Raw genomic sequence first — 18,984 nt, forward strand, 5'->3', positions numbered from 1 at the left:
CTGGATTCGCATCCACTTGGAAGTTGATGGGTGGTGGCTGCTCTGGTCGCACAGAAGCTCAAGGCAAGGGGCTCTGAAAGGCCAGGCTGCGCAGGTGCTGCCAAGCATGTCCTCCTGGCCCAGGTCCAGACGCCTTCCTCGTCCAGAAGAGAGAGACGCATCCATTGCCCACCTGCAGGGATGGACTAGGGTGTGTTCGTACCCTTAGGGAGCACAGGACGCCATCTCCCTAGGTTTTTGAATATCAGCCGAAGCTTTTCAAGGATGAATTCTGCAAGTCAGGACATGAATAGAACTAAGGAAGTCAGGCAAGTTTAGAGTGCCTCAGAAGGCTGCAAACATGATTCCTTCCAGTAACGCCAGCCCTTGCTGTTCATCTGAAATCCATTCCAGCTCATCCCTCCAGGACAGGAACAGTCTGGGTCAAGTGTCTGGGGCTGAGGTCAACCGTACTTTCCATTTCCATTCCCTGGGCCAGCTTTTTCTACTCTGATGGAAAGAGAGCATCAAGGCCCCCCGTGGTCACCACCATGGGTGATGACCAGGTGAGAAAACAAGACTAGTTATGAACGTGGTCACGGCCCTGGGAGGCCCACACACCTCTCTACTCCCAGCTTCCCTGCTTGGGGAAAATATGTGAACTCACAGGACCCAGGCCCTGCCCCCTGACACCTGAGCTTTTATTTTCCCTCATGAATCAACTGCCCATGATTCTCAAGCATGCACTGTATATAAATTAACAGCCTCAGTGTCTGAGATGTACAGTGAGTTTTCTGGATGTAACACCTATCCTTCAAGTGTTCTTACAATTTCCTTCCTTTGACTCATATGCTCTTTAATTTTACATCATGGAAAGAATTAGACATGACCCCAGAGAATGAAGACTGCCATCTCGTCCCTGGCTCAGCATCCTGCTGGCAGAACAAAAGAGGACACTGCTCCCTTGCATTTTTTTCTTACAGAGCCATCCATAACTGTCTGCCCCCAAAGCCACAAGCCATGCGGCTCAGCGTGGCTCCTTCCCACCAGGTTTAACTGTGGTCCGCTGTGTGCCAAGCCCTGTTCTAGGCCCTGGAGAAGCGGCGGTGACTTAAAGGGACAGAAACTGCTGCCCTCATGGAGCTTCCATTCTGAGAACTCTAGACAAGGGAAATAAAAGTCAGAGGAAATAAAATTAATGGAGGCATCGTTATTAACTTCAATTGCTAATGGTTTAGAAATAAATATGCTTCAAGTGCTTTTTTTTAAAACATCTTCATTTGACACCACAATTATTTAAAAAGGTAATATATTCCATTCTCTCTACTTTTCTGTATATTTGAAAAATGTTAATAATAAAACAATGTTCAGTAATATAGGTAGCTATGTCCTCTGCTCCTGTGCCTGTTTCAGGGCAAGACAGTCCCCTCTGACCCCCTGCCTTCTGCATGAGCTTCCAGAGTGAGTCTGTGGCTGAGCAGGCTTATTTCTGTACCTACCTGGTTTCCCTCCTGTGCACCCTAAGATGCTGGCCCCATGACCTGCCAGCTGAGCCCCAGCCCGCGGCCCCACTGCAGATGATCGGGGCAGAGGGCACAGAGGCAGGGCTGACTCAGGGCTGGTGCTGCCTCTGACCCGTGAGAACTTGGCTGGCGCCCCTGACCCGGCCCAGCGCTGAGAAAACCAGTGAACGTACGTCCCGCCACCATCTGGACACAGTCTGAACACACGACCTCCAGCTCTTGGAGCCCCGGTTTTCATTACGGTGACACGCGTGTGACAGTCTGTCCAGTCTCATGAAGGTCATTGAGGGGTCAAGTGGGTTGGGATGAAGTTCTGCTTGCAGTGCCTTTGTGTGGCTGAAGATGGTCCTAGACTAGAGGTGTTCATCCTTGGTTGAATATTAAGATCATCTCAGCCCCAAAGAACTGATGCTTTTAAATGGCGGTATTGGAAAAGACTCTTAAGAGTCCCTTGGACTACCAGGAGATCGAACCAGTCCATCCTAAAGGAAATAAACCCTGAATATTCATTGGAAGGACTGATGCTGAAGCTGAAGCTCCAGTACTTTGGCCACCTGATGCAAAGAGCTCACTCACTGGAAAAGACTGTTACACTGGAACGATTGAAGGCAGGAGGAGAAAAGGGCGACTGAGGGTGAGATGGTTGGATGGCATCACTGACTGAATGGACGTGACTTTGAGCAAGCTCCAGGAGACAGTGAAGGACAGGGAAGCCTGGGGTGCTGCAGTTCATGGGGTCACAAGGAGTTGGATATGACTGAGTGACTGAACAACAACAATCTAATCTAGAATAATCTAATCTAACATAACATAATATAGTATATATTATATATGCCTTGATGCCTCACCTGGGCCAATTAAGTCCACCTCCTGGAGCCGGAGCCCCGCCTCAGCAGTGACAAAGCTGTCCAGGTGGTTCCTGCAGGCTGCTGGGCTGTGGGCCAGGACTCAGGAGCACAGGGGCCCTGGGCAATTTGGAGAGGAGCTGGTAGAGGCAGGGATGGCAATTAAATTGCAGTGTGTGGGCTATTTTTTGCAATTCCAGTTTAGGGGAACATGGCTGTCACAAGGTTTCTGTTTAGGATCTTGGTTGTTTAATGACAGTTTGAACCTGAAGTTCCCCGGGGATCTGAAACCAGGCAGCGCTTGTGGCTTGGTCTGGTCTGTGGGAAGGGGCAGCAGCTGGGTGCTGGTGACACAGAGGCATTAAGCGTGCTGTAAACTGACGATCTGAGGCTTCATTCTGATAGAAGTACTAGAAATCACACACACACACGCCTCACACAGATTGCTACAGAAAGTTACCTCCTAGGTGGTTAGATTTTGAGCACTTTGGTTTTTTTCCTTTGCACTTTAATACATTCTTTGAATATTTTACTGTGAGTAGGTATCCCTTTACAAAAATAATAAAAAATTTAGAAGAAAGTCAATGGAGAAGAAAGGGTACAGAAAGAAAGAGGCAAAGGGAAGAGGCATTTTATCGTTTGTCAGGCTAGCTCTACTACGATCTCACATTGATCACAAAGCAAACAGTGATATTTGCTCCTTAGGAAGCTCTGGTCCTCTTGTGAGTCGTCCGGCCTGGTTCCTGGTGATGGCTTTCAATCCTCATCTTGAGTGGCCTTCCCAAGTTCCAGGATATCCTGACCTCTGCTTTAGGGTTCCTGAACAGTGGCTACCAGAACCTTTCCTGAACTTGGCCAAGAGGAGGGCCTTTTTCTATGTTAAGCTGGAGCGTAGGTAGCTTGCAGGGGGTCCCTGCTCAGACATCTCTCCTGGGTGTTGGGAGAAGGCCGGGGAGTCCAGGCACACTCTCCACTCTGTTCCAGGGAGGGCTCCACTGGGCACATGATTGAATTCCCTTGCACACCCCCAAAATTGCCCCTGCTGGCCAGGAGCGGGGAAGGTACAGTGCTTGTCAACACATCCATGTAATCTGATAGTGTGAAAAAGTAGCAATGATCACTTCATTGTAGAAAAAGTGCTGCGAAATAGTCTTATTTGATTATTATCGGTGACTATTTTGTGATTGATTGGTTGATGCAGGAGAAAGCGCAGTAGCTTTGTTATTATCTGTCAGTATATCCTATAAACTAAAAAAAAAAAAAAAATGTTTTAAATACACTATTGACCGTTGCCCTGTAAACAGTTACCAGGGCCCCATTTCAAGAATTGTCTACAGCTGTGTCAACAGAGGTTGCCTGTTCCCTACACACCAGCATGACGGCCCAGGACAGCTTGAGAAACAGATGTAAAAATTCCCGCGTCCAGCCCAAGAGTGGCCGTGGGCTCCTCCTGCCTCGCTCAGAGTCAGAATCAAATAAGGTGGTGAAGGTCCGAGCGGCCATTTGACCTGCGGCTATTCTGAAGATCACATAAGGTGGGCAGAGTGCAGAGTCTGTGAGATGAGATCCCCAACTCCTCACCCCAGCAAAGCGCGCACTGAGGAAAGGAATCCTGCGTTGAAGCAGCTTTCCTTTTGTGCTGTATTCGGTCCCTGTGGCTGAGCTCTTTAACCCCACTGGGATGGGACCATCTCCTTCCTTCTAGGTGAGTGCAGTGGGGTGGCACCAGATTGAGAGAGGACCAAGTTCCAGTGCAGGCTCTACAACCTAGAGCGAGCTCGGGTCTTGAACTTCTGTCTCTGAAAGGGGGATAACACACGGGAGGATACTTTACTCTTGGGGCCGATGGGAGCGTTCTATGAACTGGGCCACGCTGGAGTGCCTGCAACTGTAAATCCCAGCGTAGCCAAATATGGTTTTGCTTGAACAAGTTTACTCCCTGTGCTGCCCCGTCTTCTGTTGACCACACAGCCCCGGCTGCCCCCTCTGTGGTTCTCCTCCTGACTCCTGGGTGCCCAAGGGGAGGGCTTACTGAGCTAGAGGAGGAGAGAGAAGGTGCTCGAGTGTTTGTTTATACGCTTATCCTTGGGCTTCCCTGGAGGCTCAGCTGGTAAAGAATCTGCCTGCAGTGAAGGAGACTTGGTTCAATCCTTGGGTAGGGAAGATCCCCTGGAGGAGGGCACGGCAACCCACTCCAGGATTCTTGCCTGGAGAATCCCCACGGACAGAGGAGCCTGGTGGGCTACCATCCATGGGTCACAGAGTCAGAAATGAGTGAGTGACTAAGCACATGCTGACTATTGGCCTCGTCACATTACCTGTTAGCTCCATGAAGGCTGGAAATCATCTGTTCATTGCTGTCACTCAGCAGCTAGAAGACTGTCTAGACCCCTCTTACCAGCATTACAAATTATCAGTATTATGTCAGTGCTATCAGTGACACTTATAATCAGCACATTATCAATTATATACCATAGAAGCTAATCTCAATGATATAATGGTATCAATTACATAATACTATGTTAGCAATTTTATAAATTAGAAGCTCTCCCATTAAGGAGGAGCTCCTGGGCTCAAGAGAGAAATTTGCATTGGTTGAGCCTGAAGGCTCGCTGCCCTTTGTTGCTACTTGCCACCGGAACGCTGGGACTTCAGACTTTCCTGCTTTACAGTGCCCTGTTGGCCCACAGCCCTGCCAATCACTGGGTTTGCCCTCCCCTCACCTGACAGCTAGGACTTGATTTCTGATGGAAATCTGGAAGCTTCCAGAGCATCTCCAGGAAAATTTCCTTCTCCCTTAGTGATTTTTTGATGAACACCAGAGAAACTTTCTACTCTACAAGAATTGTCTGAAGGCTTATTTTTTAAACCTGTACTGATCTTGATCCCACTTAGGTTGTCAGATGAGTTTTCCTGCTGGCAATGCTTGGGGGCCTTGGGAGTTCCATAAAATCTTTCTTTAGTTCAAGTGCTGCCTTCAGACTTATCTCAGGGTTTCTTTTTTCCTGTAGGAAGTTCTGGGAGCCAGATCCACGGGACCTGGCATGAAATGGGAGGCGTTGTGCCTGCCTGGCATACCGTAAGTGTCCATCACGTTTCTGTTGGATGGTTAAACACGGAGTAAACGAGATTTGTTCTTTCCAGAACCTGGAGCTCAGTAGGAAGGTGAGAGAGAGTGTCAGATATTTGAAATAGGAAAAATGAAGTTGAGGTGTGGCCTGGAGGAAGAGGAGCCAGGAGGCTACCTGCTGGAAATCACAGGCGACAACAGGGAGCTGGGGATGGAGCCAGGCTTCAGCCAACTGAGAATTGGGGCTCGGTGAACTGGCTCCTTCTGCATCCCTTTTATTTTCTGGTAATTTTAAAGAAAGTTCCTTGTGAAAAGGCCTCCATCATGTGGTCTCTTCTAAGGGAAGAGGGGGAAGGGTCTGGGAGCTGTGATGAGCCGAAGGCAGAGGACGGGTGGGAACCCTGTGTGAGAAGGGCTGTGACCATCCAGCCCTCCCGTCCAGCGAGCCCTGTCCTCTGTCCTTTCTGCTTGCAACAAACCTGCTATGTAGCTAGGGTCAGCTGCAGGGAGTTTATTGAACCCGGTGGGGAGGAAAACACTCAAAGGGAGCACACCGGGATAGCTCTCCCCTCTTGCAGCAGCAGGCAGCCCCGGGACTGGCATTTTCCACAGTGGGAGATGACAGTCAGGATTCTCTGGGTGAGGCGGGTGTTTCTTAAATACAGGGTTCAGGATGAAAGCAGAAAAGCTGTTGCTACCCCCAGCACATCTCGGAACCATTTCTCCCTGTAGTAGGTTGGATAATGGCCCCGAGAGATGTATGGTTCTAACCGTTGGAAACGCGCATGGTCAAAGGGTTTGTGCCTATGTGATTACATGAAGGATTTTGAGACCATTGGGCCCTACATGCAATCACAAGAGTCCTTAGAAATGGGAGGTGGAAGGAGATTTGACACAGATGGAAGAGAAGGAGGCAGCATGAATAGAGAGGCGGAGCGTGGGGGCTGAGACCATGAATGGGAAAGCGTTGGAGAGAGAGAGTGCCCCTGAGAGCCTGCAGAGAGCATGGCCTCTGGACGCCTTGATCGAGACCCAGGGGTACTGGTTTCAGGCTTCTGACCTCCAGAACTGCAAGAGAATACCTTTCTGTTGTTTCAGCCACCAAGCATGTGGTCACAGCAGCCATGGGAATCCGGTACGATGCATTCATTTAAGACCAAATTACAGGTTTCCTGAAGGTTTGGGACTCCATCTGATTTGTTCCCCCTGTTTAATGTCTAGTCCCCAAATGATCCTGGGCCTTGGTACACGCTTAATAAATATTTGTGGAAAAAATGTTGGATGTTCTTGAATCTCCTAGTGGAGGGCAGTAATTTGTGGTGCTTCCCAAACTTATTTATTAAAAGAACCCTTTTTGCAAAAACATCTTTTGGGACAAGGGTTGTTCACTTTGGGAAATACTGATGTCTTTTTTGCTGAATCTTCAGGAAGGTGGGGAAGGAGGTGTTGAAATGGTACATTGTACACGCCCGGCTCCTCAGCTGGTGACCATGTTTTCCCTCTGGGAATGGCCAGCATTTTACAAATTGTCCCGTAGTTGGTGGGCGATGGGAAAGGCTCATGGCTGTTGAGCTTAGATTGTGAGGGAAAATATTTATGGGCATGAATGGCTCCAATCACACATTTGTATTAACAAAAACGTGATGCTTTGAAATGTTTAAATGCTACACAGGCACTATTTATAGATCCTCTGTTGAGAAGGAGAGGCAGTCAGAAATGTGATGCTTGCTCAGCTTTATAGTAATAACACTATTTACTGCAGGGATGCAAATAGGAATGCTAACAATATTTAGCGTGGCATCCAGCTTTCTGTTTCCAGAGCAAGCCAATGCGGTGTTGTATGTGTTAACTGCACATTATCAATTACAGTTCTCCTGTAATTGATACAGTTTCCTTTCTGTTCACAGGAATGAGAGGAGGCCTTACTTCCTTTGCCATCCTCAGCATGTTGATTTCAGGCTTAAAAAAAAAAACAAAAAACAAACTCACAGTGCTTCTGCTCAGATTTGTGGGCACTTTTGTTGCTGGGGTGGCGGCGGGTGCCCCTCTTTCTCACAATGACACACTGGTGGGATCTGCCTCTCCCTGGGCATGTGTTGTTTTGAATTTACTCACACGGGGCACTCCTGGGAAGGAGGTTAAGAAACACAGGGAGGAACAAGTGAAAGATCTGGGCAACCGGCAGGTGTTGTGTGTGTGTGTGTGTGAGTTGCTCAGTTGGGTCTGACTCTTTGCAACCCCATGGGCTGCAGGGAATTCTCCAGGCAAGAATATAGGAGTAGGTTGTCATTTCCTTCTCTAGGAGAATCTTCCTGACCCAGGGATTGAATCTCTTGCATTGCAGGCAGATTCTTTACCATCTGAGCCACCAGGGAAGTCCAGCCAGGCGTTAGTGGTGGTGAAAGCATTTCCAGTGTCTATTGAAGAAAGATTTTGTTGTTGTTTTTCAGAGTGTTTGTTCTTCTCCCCCCAAAATGTAACTGTATTGACAAGTTCTAAGAGGCTCTATAAGAGAGGGAATTACATACCCAGATGGAAGGAGGTCGCTGAGAAGCAGAGTTATATTTAAATGATTGGTAATGAAAGGTCAAACTTGAGAAATCAAAAGATGTCTAAGAGAGCTTTTTAACACTGAGCTCACAGGAATCAAAGAATGAAATGTGTTCTCATGTTTGTCTTCCTTCCCAATAGTTGAGAACATTTAGTTATGTTTTGTGATCAAGGTCAATTACAGTCATGGACAAGGTAGTCTGCATTTTCCCCAGGTTCTGTTGGTGAAGTCAGCCATCAGGGAAGACCAATGTTCTCAGTAGATGATGGAGCAGATGGTAAGGTGTTCTATCAAGTAAGTCCTTTCTGTTGAGACCGTTGAGATACCAATTAAAACATCAGAAATCTAGAGACTCTATGCTAAGTCACTGCTAAGTCACTTCAGTCGTGTCCGACTCTGTGCGACCCCATAGACGGCAGCCCACCAGGTTCCCCAGTCCCTGGGATTCTCCAGGCAAGAACACTGGAGTGGGTTGCCATTTCCTTCTCCAATGCATGAAAAGTGAAAGTGAAGTCGCTCAGTTGTGTCCGACTCTTAGCGACCCCATGGATTGCAGCCTACCAGGCTCCTCCATCCATGGGATTTTCCAGGCAAGAGTACTGGAGTGGGGTGCCATTGCCTCCTCCAGAGACTCTAAGTGAGTGTATTAAAGCTTGAGAGAGAAATAGACAAAGCTCCTTAGGAGCCATGTAAAATAAAGAAGAGTAAACACTTTAAACGTATGTGAAAACCTTATTCAACACACACTGTTAATAACAGGAAAACTGTTAAAGCCTCTGTCCTCGCCCTCCTCACCCCAGTAAAGAACAATGACAAGAATCACAGCCAGGATAGAGCCAACCTTCCTTCTCAGATGGAGAGAACAACCACTGAATCTGGTTGCAGTTTTAAAAACACGAAAGTAGTTACTGCTTTAAACAGAACAATCTAGAAAAGACTAGAAGTTGAGTGGAGGGAATAGAAGTGGGGTGGGTGGAGAGACAGGACTCCAGAATATTGAGTCATTAAAATAAAGGATAAACTGGAAAAGCAAGTGTTAAAGAAAGACTGAATTTCTCTGGGAATATCAAGAAAGAAAAAAAAATGCAAGGGACTCAGTTAAAAGTATGGTTTTCCAAAACTAATAGCGAGGTGGCTCATGGCAAAAGGTTAGCAATTGAGAGCCACTTCTGATGCTGTTACTCCTAAGGAAACAATTTGTGCCCCAGACCATCATTTCAGCTGTGAGAGAATAGAATTTCCAGAACTGATCTAAGAGCTGAGACTGGAAACTGAAGCAGTGTTGAGTGTACACTTGATTTCATAGGTATTTAAAGTATTCCACATCTCATTCCAAAAAAGGATCTCCGCTGTGTGGGGCAGTTACATAACAGCCAAGCTATAAATATAAAAAGAATTAGTTCAATCGATGCACAAATAAATGAACGGAGCTCTGGGATAACAGAACCATCACTAGAGGTCGGCCGCTTGACAACCCTCAGCAACTCTTCCAGGTCTGTTTTTAGGCTAAGAAGCCGAGCCCAGGGCCACTGCTGCAGTTTGAGTTCTGAAGTCCACACTCCTTCCAGCAGGAGAGGGCCCACGGAGGCTGACAGCACAGAAAGGCAGCCAGCTACTAACTCTACAATCCCCAGGACAAGGGGTGCTGCCCTGCTGTCTCAGTGCTAAGTGTGAGGTGAACGCAGGCCACTATTCTATTCCTGTTCTTATTTAAAAGGTAATCAACAGCAATGATTTGCTGTTTGAAAAAGTGCTTTAGATTAGAATGTGATCAAATGTAGCAGTTGAGACGGTAACCTTCCCCATCGCAGTGGAAAACTACAGTGCTCCTAAAAGGAAACGGGGTCAGGGGGTGGGGGAGAAAAAGGAACCTCAAAAAAAGAGAAAACAAAAAGGAGATCTTTACCAATTATCTACTAGGTTTGATGGCAGAAAACTTCACAAACTCCCTAACCATAACCTCATCAGCAAATAGCATTTCCAGCATCATGGCAATAAGCAATCAGCGTCACTGACAAAAAAGTACAAACATTTTAAAAAATGATTTCTCTCAGATATGCAAGCTATGAGGAGTGGAAAAAAGGGAAAGAGGAGAGTGAAAAATTCTAAGTGTCCGATTTTTCTCAACAGTTACTACTATCTATTTATTAAACTACAAATATTTGTGGAAGCTTAAGTATGACTCGGATTTCCAAGTGAAGAGACAAAAAAGAAATATACACAAAAACAGATAGTAAGAAAAATAAAATAAAAATTAAGTAAAAGTTAAAAATAACAATTATAAGAGGATATGCCAACGGGTTACATTTCCCTATTTTAAAAAATTTCAGGTTATATGTAAGAAAAGATCCAAGAATACTCTACATAAAGATAAAGTAGATGTGGAAAGGGTAAAAATAACTGGATGAGTCAGAAAATATCAAACCTATTATGAAAGCAGAATACAGAACAAAATGGATGAAGCAATAAAAATAAGTTTATTATATGACAATGTAAGGCAAAATAATGAAAACAAAAGGTGTTACATTTTATATGAACCAAAACACATTGCAACAAGTATGTGAAAGAAACTTAAAACTACAATACGGAGTTGAAATAAAAATGGTAGCAGAAATCCTTATCTAGTCATAACAATAGACATAGTAGGGGAAAAAAGAAATAGTTTGCAAAACTGCAATTAATAACTAAATAATTGAAAGAGGAATTTTATACTGTGAATTGAAAGGGAAAACACAGAACACGGAAAGCTTTCACAAGAAAGAAAAATAACAGGCAATTTCAGTAAAGGAAAAATACCTAAAATGTTACTATTTTATTTTAAATTTGAAAACTGACAATATCAATGAAAAAAAGAATTTAACTGTTACCTGGTCAGGGAAGAAATATGAAATACAATTACAAATCATTGTCAAATATGGAAAACAAAGGTAGTACCCATCAAATCCTTGAACTGAAAGCTCAGGTATGTGTACAGGAAACTCACTTCTTAAAGGTCTTTATTAATAACAAAGAAAAATTTCAAAAACTAGAAACATACTTCTAGAAAAAGAACCAAGCAAAACCTCTGGGGGGAAAATACACGCAGAAGCAAACAAATGCGACAAGAAATATTCTCTGATATATGACAGCAGAGATTTCTCACTTTGAAAAGAAAAAACAAAATGTTTAAGTTTCACTAGTAAATTCAGTGAGGAAACACAGTTAAACTAGAAAGAATTTAAAAGCAATTAAAAAAGACTAAAAATCGTTAGGGAATGTCTTGTCCAATGACATTGGTGATGCGTTTGGACACTAAAGTAAAATGGATGATTTTACCAGAGTTACAGAAGTTTAAATAATATAAAAAGAGGTGGAGAATATGAACAGACCGATTGCTAGGGAAGAAATGAAGGCTGTTAGCCAAAAAACTGATTTCCTTGCTATAATGACATATGAGTTAATCGTAAATTTTTTTTCAGATTTTCAAATAAAAAAAGGACAACTCATAAAAAATTAAGTTCAGTATTTCTTAGCTTATTCTAGCAGGAAAAAAAATCCTGTTCTTAAGTCTGATAACACTACAAAAAAATAACTGCTTTGAGACACAATTCTTATAAATGTGAAAATATCCGTGAATAGAATATAACCCTATTTTTAAAGTATTTTTAGCATGAACAGGTAAGGTTTATCGGAGAAACATGTCCAGTTTCATGCATGTAAAGTTGTGAATAAAATACACAATTTAAATAACTTCAGGTACAAAATTCACATGGCCTTCATAAAAGATTAAAATATTTGATAACATTCAATGCTCTTTTTGGTAAAAACTTAAGAACAGAAATCAGAAAATACTCCTTTAACAAATCATATTTCTAAAACCTACCAGTTGTAATAGAGAAATTTTTGAAGATTTCTATTTAAAAACAAGCAAAAACAAAGCTGTTTTTTATTAAAATTATTTAGCATATCTTTGGAGATTCTTGTTATCCTAACAATGCTTCAAAAATGCACTGAAGAGTCAATACTATAAAATGAAAAACAGAATTTTAGGTTGAACCTGAAGAAACTGAGGATTCCAACTAAAAGTATTGAAAATAAAAAGATAGTTCATGAAAGTGTTCAGATAAAGACGAACTCCACAAATCTCCAAAGCATTTCTAGTAAAAGGCTGCAAGAATCTGGTAATTGGTTTGAGGCAGTCCCATTCACCATATCAGCAAAAATATATAATATTTTAGAATCACCCTACCTCAAGACATGCAAACAAAACTAGAAAATGCTGATTTTAGAAAAGAGATGTAAAGAAAAAAACTATTCTACATTGGGTGATTGAATATAAAAAAGGCTATATTTTCCACATGTTAATTGTTAGGTCTGATTTATTTTCAATTAAGCCTATAAAAATACTTATCAAAGTATGACAAAAATTATTCCAATTTTTGTTTGAAAAATAAATATGCATGATTGGTAATTACAATTTTTAAAGACTTGACCTCGTAAAATATTGAAAACAAATAAAATGCATGCTTATCAAAAAATTTTAGAAAGCACACAACAGTATAAATTTGAAAATAAAAATCTTTATGATTTTGGTTTAAAAACAGAAACAAATTTCAACTCAACAGAGAATGTAGGCGCAAGCTTATATATACTTGGTAAATGATAAATATTAACAAAGCAAATGGAGAGGTAATGATTATTTAATGAATGCTTTGGGAATAATTAGGAATCAAAATGAAGGAAAAATTAACTCACACCTAGACATCATAATAAAAAGTGAATGGAGTAAATGGTAAATTAATAATGGTAATAATAACAAGAAAACTAGGAGAAAACAGAATAGAACTATGTATGAAAATAATTTTGATGATTCAAGCAACAGAGAAAGTAGGTTGGTGGAATTCAATTTCCAGAAGTCTTCTATAGGTATAAAATACTTCAAACAAATGATAGGCAAATGTTTCTTATCTAAAATAGATGAAAACTTTTTATAAATTTATTAGAACAGAACCAAGCATCAGTGCTCAAGAGACAACTATTTGAAGAAAATGGATGGTTTAAATTAAACACCAATAGGAAATCAACATCTGATGAGCCAACCACGTTTTCTAAAATTTAAACAAATTCAGACTGAATCAGTGTGCCATCATTTCACACCCACCAATTTAAAGTGAATGACAAAATGTATTGCTAGCTGGGCTTTGGGGAAACAGGGAACTCTTGTATGTGGATGACAATAAGATTTACTTTGTTTCCTCTGGAAACAAATCTGATAATGCATATTGCAAACAAACAAAAAAACTATTCCACTCATAAAGATTTGTCTCTCAGAATATATCCCAGTAAAATTAGTTTTTAACAGGTCATGTGTAAAGATACTAATATCATTGTTTAAATTTCCAAACACTGAAAACAACTTAACTGTACGGGAAAGCGGAATCGTAAATGTTGAAATGAACTATCATGGTAGTTAGTTCTGGGCTGGGTGGATATCCCACCAAACCATACAGGATGTTGTCTGATAAAAGAATTATTCTACTAAAGAAAGTTGGAAAGTTACTGCTTTCCAAGAAAACAGAAATATTTAAAGGTGATTGCAGATACATTGAAAAATTGTAAAAAAACAATTAAAAGTGAAAAAAGTAGAACATAAAAGTATATAAAATGTATGAAACTATGGATAATGATATGAAGTCCATTAAAATATGGATAAAAATCAGAAAAAGGCTTAAATAATATAAATAATTGAAGATTTGCTCAAATGAGGTGGATATTGTTTAAAATTATTTTATTAATAAATAAAATAAAAATCTTAGGCTGAAAAATAGAAAAGGAAAGAATGCATTCTTAAACCCTGACTCATACAGAAATCATGTGCTTTTTGGTAGGCATTTCTTAGATCACACCTTAGCAAGACCGCTACTGAAATCAGAAGTACGTTTACCCTATTGGGGGAACTAAGCAAAAGAAAATTATCTCGGATCAAGGATCTTTTCTACTTCTCTAATTCAACTCCTGGGGACCTTTTTCCTTGAGCAAAAATTGCTCAAAGAAGAATTATGTGTTATTCAAGCAATCTGAAAACCAAATCTCTTTTGACTTATGGATGGTTATAACTATCCAGTGTCTATGTTGTTGTTTCTGGTATCAGCTAACACGATATTTAGTTAAATATCTTTCTGATATTTTGCTTTAAAAATAAAACAAAAAATTTCAATCAGAAACTGTACCATTCTTCCACCTTTTTATAAAGTTGTGTGTGTGTCATAAAAATACATTTTAAATATCTTTATACATTTAATAACACATTGTTTAGGATAAATGGTATTTTTAAAAACAAATACCATTCACACTTTTCATTCTTAGAGCATCTACAACATTGTCACACAGCATCTCTGTGCATTTTAACCCCTTACTTTCAGAAAGGGAAAATGTCTTATGCTCTTTTCAGAAGGGTCATTTGAATGGAAACGCTCTCTGCCATTAGTTTTTTGTATACGTTGCATTTTGACATGACACTTTCACATCAGAAAAGTCACAGATCTGACAGAGTGGCTACGTTTTTGGAAGAGCAACTTGGTAGAATGCTCGGGACCTGGGGCCAGAAGTCCTGGGTGTGAGTTGCTGTTCTGTTCAGTTTTCCAGGACTCTCCGAGTCTGCACGTATAAAGCAGGGTGGAAAGGAATGACAATGCGTGCATTACCAATTTCACACATTAGTTCTGAGGCTCAAAACAAATTCTAAAAACTAGATCACACAGGTAAAGGTTAAGGTATGACACGAACCCATGTGACTGCTTCATTAATACCTGGAGACAGTATTTTTTATATTTTAAAATCTGAGTGCAATTCAAGAATTGAGCACTCGGTCCAAAGTCACCATATTCCGGGCATTGGGGCTGTCTGCCAAGTCTGTCCTGCTTCTCCTTCTGCGCTCTCAAGATAGAGGGCACAACCCACTTCACTGCCAGCTAACCTCCTGCACAGACCCAGAATCCTCACTGTCCCGCAACCGCCATGGCTTCAGATGGCAGTCTGTGCATGGGCAGCCTTACCTGAGAAGGACCTCGCCTCTTCCTGCCCATCTGTGAGCTGCCTTTATACCTTTGGTATTTCCTCTTCCTTAGGTCCCAGCTTGCTCCACCTCAGGCTCTCAGAGGTTCATTAGAGATGCACCTCGAGGAATAAATGACTCTGTAGTTGAGGAAGTGGGTGGGGAAAAGCATTTCATGGCCAAACGAAAGGCAGGAGCAACGATAAAGAAACTGGAAAGGGAGCACTTAGGTGTGGCTGGAGGAGTCATGAGCTCCTAGGCATGGTTGGAGGGGTCTTGGCAGGTGGGCGGGCAGCACCAGGTGTAACTTCCCCAGCAAGCAGAGCCCGAAGGGTGACTCCATCCAGATAAGAGTGGCAGAGAATGGCTAATCATTCTAATATACCAGATCTCTATTGATTTCTTCGTTCTTTTCTTTTCTGTACCAAAACTATCATTAGCCTAATAGTTTTAGAATCACATCCTTTATAGGGAATTTATTTTCATTAATTTTAGAGACTTTTATCAATTGTGACACTCACTGTTGGAGAAGACGCAATGAAGTCACAAAATGCAATAAAATTCCTGCAAGGCGAATAGTACATGTGCATTAGAAGATTTGTTTTTAAAGTTCATATGCTTTGACCCAGTAATTTTGCTTTGAAGAATTTATCCTAAGGAAATAATGAAATGTTCATAAAATGTATGACAAGAATGTCCATTACAAGATTATTTAAAATTGAGAAAGTACTGAAAACACATTATATATCCAACAATAGTTGATTGATTTAAATAAGGTTCACAGATGAGAATGGATGCTACTGATTGTTAGAACTGAGAAAAGCTTGGTCCTGTACCGCCTGATGCTGGGTGCATATCTGCATGCATACACCTATGACCAGGGGACAAAATGCACAGCTCATTATTCAGGTTCATTATCACTGCACGCTGAGATAGCAAGTGGCTTTAATTTTATTTTACTTTATAGGTTTTCCAAGCTTTCTTTAATAAGTATTTTTGCTTTATTGGGGGAGGGGCTTGAAGTAATTGCCTTTTAAAGCTTTCTTTTATTATGGTAAAATATACATTCCATAAATTTTGCCATTTTAACTATCTTTATGTATACAATTTAGTGACATTAATTACATCCACATGTTATTTAATTATCACCACTATTTCCAAAAACTTTTGCGTCTTCTTCAAACAGAAACTCTGTACCCACGAAACAATAACTCCTCCTTCCCCTCTTTTCTCAGCCTCTGAAAACCTCTGATCTATTTTCTGTCTCTGTGGATTGCCCTATTGTAGGTGTTTTATTTAAGTGAAATCATGCAATATTTCCCCTTTTGTATCTGGTTTGTTTCACTTACCATGTTTTCACGGTTCATCCATGTTGCACCATGTGTCACGATTTCCCTCCTTTAAAAAGCTAGATAATATATTGTAAGGATATACCAAATTTTGTTTATCCATCCATCTCTTGATGGACACTTGAATTGTTTCCACCTTTTGGGCATTGTGAGTAATGCTGGTGTACAAATATTTGTTCAAGACTCTGGTTTCAATTCTTTGGGTATATACCTAGCAGAGGAGTTGCTGGCTCAGATGGTAATTCTGTGATTAATTTTTGAGGAAACTGCTGCTTTTTATCCGGAAAAAATGGCATATTTTAAACCTCAGTGTGACTCAGCTTTTAGGAATATAGTATAGGAAGGAACAGTTTGATGTTGATATCTATCAGTTGTAAAATTGATTGCCTCAAAATGTTCTGGGTTCGACATGTGCCCACACCAGCTAGAAACTTATGCCAACTTTAGAAAATGTCAATATAAATTTAATTTATCCAAATATCCGTAAGAGCTCTACATATGCCAAGTATTTCAAGGCTAGATGCTAAAAGAAACTTTGTGATCACTAACTCTTTTTGGAATGCTTCAAGTTGCAAAAGCACCCCTGAGAAAACCACATCATTTGCTTTATTGCAATCTTTTGCCAATACTTAGATCTTTTCCTCACATTTCCACACATGAAGTTTTCAGTTGCAGGCAGACTGGCTTTTTTTAAAGTTAGGTATCTAATTTAAAAAAACCAGATTGCCACTTTTAAAATTTAGTCTGAAATGCAATTCTGTTTAAGGAAATTTTTCTTAGGTAACTCATCAGAAAAGCATGATTGATTGCTTATGGTTTGAATAGTTTAACAATAAGAATCATGGGATTTAATAAAGTATACTGTTTTCTCACAAGTTTAAGACATCTACAAGGAATCCAACTCAAACATGATGTTTAACCCTTCTGAAGTTTTTCCACAAAATTTTTTTCTAATTGACTTGGCAAACAAAGTAAATCTGGCCCACAGTTTTCAGGACAGGGGTTATCTCTTGTTGTCTGCTTTGGAAATGCTTATGTAGACAGAGAAGGTTCTAGAAACAGGAGAATGCATAGCATGTGGAGAGGAGAAAAAGAATCTTTACAAACACCTGAACTTCAAATTTTTCTAGCTGTACAAGCTAACTGTATAATCTAAAATCACAGTTACCTAGGATGTATTCCAGAAAAAAAAAAATGCAGTGTTTTTATGGTGGAACAGACATATAAAAAAATAGACATACAGACAGTGGGGACATTGGGAAGGGGATGTAAAAGTAGAAATTTAATAGGCAAAAGATTCATATCTAGAATGCATAAAGAATTCCTAAAAGTTAATAAAAAAAAGACAAACAGTTCAGCTTAAAAACTGACAAAGTGTTGAACTGGTAATAACCAGGAGAGGAAAGCAGAATGGACAAGAAGCATCTAAAAATATGATTGACTTCACTAGCAGCCAGGGGGCTGCAAATTAAAACAACCATGAGAAAGCATTTTATACCCATGATGCTGCTAAAAGCCAAGTTTAACAGCATCAGGTAATAGCACTGAAGCAGGGAAATCAGGACTCTTCTCTGTTGATGGAAGTGTAGATTGGTGAAGTCATTTTAAAGGGTAATTTGGGGAAATCTCAAATAGTTGAAAATGTACATCTCCTGTGACCCAGCAATTCTACTGCTAGTGTGTACTCTTGAGAAACTTGCACTTAAGGAAATAAGTGCAAATTCCTCCACTAAAAATAGCAAGTTTTATGAGGAAAACAGTGTTCGGGAAGATCACTCAAAAACTGTGGAATTGGTCACACAAGAACTAACAAAAACAAAAGCAAATTTTTTAAAATCATAACAAATACAGGACAGTTAATACACTGCTGGCATTTGCTCCTGGAGTCCCAGACATCTGTCCTATCAGGCTCTTTCCTTCCCGGACCGCTGAGTGTGGCTGTCCTTTAGCAGAGAGCATTCTCATAAACATTTAAAATATGACTCTGAGGATAGCCTTCTTCATTACTCTATGGTTTTAATACAAGGGGGAGAGCTTCTGATTCCTCCATCTGCACTCCTGTCGTTATCTGCAAAAGATATTTCTGTAGATTTTCAGCTCAGGTCTGTATTCATTGCTAAGACTTTCTCTTTCAAGTGCTTCAGAATTAACATGTTGGGAAAAATCACATATGAGCCAGCATGACCTCCTGTTCTACCAACATCCTTCCCCTATTTGCAATGGTATGTTTAGTAATTTGTACAAAATGTAACCAGAGTTGTAATACGGATGTTCATTACAGCATTGTTTGTCAGGGCAGGGGGCCCCTGAATGCCTTTCACTTGGGAACAAGTAAGGAAAACGTGGTGTACAGAAATCGTGGGATGTTACATAGTAACTAAGACAAATCAACTAGATCTACGTGTGCCAACGTGGGCTTTCCAGGTGGTACAGTGGTCAAAGAATCTGCCTGCCAATGCAGGAGATGCAAGAGACGTGGGTCCGATCCCTGGGTCATGAAGATGCCCTAGAATAGGAAATAATCTGCTCCTGTATTCTTGCCTGGAAAATTCTGTGGACAGAGGAGCCTGGTGGGCTATATAGTCCACGGGTTGCAAAGAGCACACACACACAGACACAAACATGCATGTGCCA

The 18,984-nt window shown here is 41.1% G+C and overlaps 1 long non-coding RNA gene across 1 annotated transcript; it reads left to right on the forward strand.

Annotated features, from left to right (window-relative positions):
- The first annotated feature begins 3,734 nt into the window (after nt 1–3,734).
- LOC138984334 (uncharacterized) lies at nt 3,735–6,663 on the forward strand. The gene is made up of 3 exons (XR_011461577.1): nt 3,735–3,882; nt 5,359–5,426; nt 6,516–6,663. It is a non-coding gene; the product is annotated as an uncharacterized lncRNA (long non-coding RNA).
- Nucleotides 6,664–18,984: the final 12,321 nt, after the last annotated feature.

The sequence above is a fragment of the Bos mutus genome, chromosome 21 (assembly GCF_027580195.1).
Source record: "Bos mutus isolate GX-2022 chromosome 21, NWIPB_WYAK_1.1, whole genome shotgun sequence".
NCBI lineage: Eukaryota > Metazoa > Chordata > Mammalia > Artiodactyla > Bovidae > Bos > Bos mutus.